A 3,315-nucleotide genomic window follows, 5' to 3' on the forward strand; every position below is an offset into this window, starting at 1 on the left:
AGCCTTTGCTCTAAACACAGGCAGCAGGGCAGTACCCTAATACTTTAGGAAGAGCACTAGACAGTAGAGAAGATTTAAGCCTGTTTTCAGGTTTCCTTGAGACAATGACTTCAGTGCCCTCAAACTACCTAAGGAGTGAGGCAATGGGAATGCTTGCTGGCATCTTCTGGAATATGCAGAATCCAGGCCTGGGTGAACACAGCTCTGAATTAAAAGGAGGTGAAATATACATATAATTTTTAACAGCCTTCAGAACAAGGTACAGGTATGCATAAAAAAAACCAAAAAAAAAGGCTAGTTTTTGGAGTGAACGTTGAACTCCAACAATCTTGGAATGAGCAACTTCTTTGAATGATTGTGTAAGACCAACCTTCATCCAGGACATGGAGCACCCAAATAAAGACCTTGATCCAGGCTCTCTATGCAGCAGACTCCCTCCTGATATTATCAGAACAGTGATCAATGCCAAATGGTTCATAAATTCGGTTCCTCAAATCCCTGTTATGAGAAAGCCTGGATGTTCAATACAAAACTCTCCCATAAGCATTGGGAAGACCTTTTTTAATATCTAAAAGAAGAAACTTATTTTCTGCACCTGGTTTCATCATAGAGGACTTTTCACGCGATTTTCAGCACTAAAGTAAACGTTCAAAAACTGTTCCAGTTTTGTATGTTTAGTCTTGCATTCTGTTAGAAACAGCTGGAGGAAAAAGTACTTCATATTAGGGGGGAAAAAATGAAATACTTTTAAGCCATTAAGATAATCTGGGAAGTTATTTTGGATCCATTAGAATGATCATGAAAATGTGCTGATGAAAGTGGAAGGACGTCAAGACAGTTTAAGAGGTTAAGTCACTAAAGAGCAACATTGTCAGACCTTCCGTATCGGTTAGACTGCTGCCTTGACAAGACAGTTCCAGGCACCATAGTTGTCACAAAGGAAAAATAGTGAATGGTTAAATGTGTTCTGTATGATTCTGCATGTCCCTAGGAGGTCTCCTAGGATATTGGCAGCCTAGAAGCAAGCTTCAAAAACAGAGGAACACCAATGAGCAAATCCCAGCCTAAGAACTGTAAATAGACTCTTAGAAATCAGGTACACAGGGAAAGGAAAATACCGTCCCATGGTGTGACAGAGTGACAAAAGTAATGTGGAATTTGCCATTTCCTTAATGCCTCTGGCAGTGACACCCCTGAGAGAGGAAAGGCTTCAGGGGAGATGTTAACTCTAGGAATCACTCAGAAAGAAAAAGGCCAGGGTGGCCGTAGGGCCCGGCTCCCAGCGGGCAGTAGGAATTTGCCATGGCATTTTCTTTGTTCCCAGCCACTCCCATTTTACTCAGGAACCCGTTCAACATTAACTTGTACTTCTGAGGCCCGGAGGGGGAAGTACCTGCAGCAAGCTCCGGGTCACAGGCAGGCAGACAGGACTGGAAAGGCAGCTAACACTGCAGCAGGCCGAGGAGTGAGTTATCCACTGCCCCACACTTTCATACAAACCTGTCTCCAGCTCTTCTCCAGGGCTTTCTCTCCTGCCAGTCACTTACTGGCTGCTTCCAAACCCCACAGTCACTATTGTCAGCCATGTATCACACTGCCGAAGCCTGCTGGGAGCAATTCCAGAGCTGGGATATGCACAAGACTGCAGAAGTGCCCTCAGAGACCCGTCTGACCTGCCTCATTTTGTCTCAGAGACCTACAGGTTCACGTTGGAAAGCTGAGCTAAAAATCCAACGGGCTGATTTTCTATTGGATTGAAGGAAAAAAAAAAAGACATATCGAGCAAAATATCCTTACCCTTGACTTACCTAATATGTCAGGCTTGACTTGGGTGCCCACTGCATGAGATCACCTTGAGATGACACTGAGAATTGGAAACTGAGTGACCAAGACACTGACTTGGTTACTTAGCCATCTTGCCTGAGAGTATGTCAAAAACATGATAGATAGATAGATAGATAGATAGATAGATAGATAGATAGATAGATAGATAGATATCCAGACAGATATATAGATAGGTCCAGATAGATAGATTCTTACAAGACTGCAGTCATTTGAAATAGATTTAATGGAAAATAAAATTTTGTCATTATACTTTGTGTGTATTTTTTAAAAATGTTATTTTACCTACACCTTTTCTTTCCAATACATCTGGCTACCCATTCTCCCAGGAAAAAGATATTGTCCACAAAATCTTCAGCATCCATTTATGGTATCTAAGGATGCAATCTATCGTTCCTGCAATTAAATTCCCTCCGGACTGGGTAGCAGAAGTCAGAGGCAGATTGTCTTTGTAACTCAGCAAGCTTTGTTTGAAGTTTCCTTGGATGTGTTTAGTTGAAGAGATTGGAAGGATGTAGAAAGTAAGACACAATTTGTTACTGCTGGGTTAAACAAAAGTTACAAGAAATTTCTTTTAAAAGGGAGGAGTATAAAGTGCAAATACTGCTTTAACAACCTGTGTTTTACAATTTCCTGATTAATGGATTGCAGTAAAATCCGTTCCCTGACACTGATTACTTCAGCAATACATTAGTAATTACTTCAGCTAGTTTTATGTTGTGCATGGAAGCTGCACAGAATCACGTCTGTCTTTTAATCTGTAAATCAGTTCCTTCCTGGCCATCTAGCTCTCAACTCTGATATTTTCTGCAGAATATAAAACTGAAACATGTACAATACCAGTGCATTAGATACCAAAGTATCATGGGGGTTTTTTTAGGAGGCGACAGATATTAATTTCACAGTCCTGGGTCAAAACTGCCCTTGAACTGCCAGAACGGATTGTCTTTAAAGGAGGAGACTAGGATAGTTTTTTAGACTGTGAACTCAGCGTGTGTTCTGGGTGTAGCCAGGTATCTGCATCATAAAAAACGTGGCCACAACTGCCTTTAGACCTGCAGCTTTCCTTGCTGGAGAGGCCAAGAGCTGGGTAAAGCTCTCACCCTGGGAAGAAAGAGCTTTAACAGCTGCATTTGGCAAAGTTGTGGGGGAGGCATGAATGTGATTCCTCTGCTTTTTAGGAATAAGCACAAAGGGACTCAGTCTGCAAGGGCATTGTTTTAGCGAGCAAGTAATTCACCAATTTAAAAAAAAAATTCTAATAGGAAAGGAATCTGAAAAATGAGAAAAGTCTTTTAAAGAGCAAGGGGAAAATCTGGCTCTGCATGTACAAAAATAATCACAGAAGCTTTCCTGGCCCTGCCGTGGAGTGGCCCCCTGCATCCTGGGCAGGGAGCAGTTGTGGAGCTCAGCTGTGCCTGTGGTTAATAATAAATAGACTCTCTTGGCCAGGAGTTCTGGCCAGCGCACCCC

Source organism: Chamaea fasciata, unplaced genomic scaffold (assembly GCF_029207755.1).
Source record: "Chamaea fasciata isolate MVZ Bird 193981 ecotype frontalis unplaced genomic scaffold, bChaFas1.0.hap1 SCAF_5, whole genome shotgun sequence".
Taxonomy (NCBI): domain Eukaryota; kingdom Metazoa; phylum Chordata; class Aves; order Passeriformes; family Sylviidae; genus Chamaea; species Chamaea fasciata.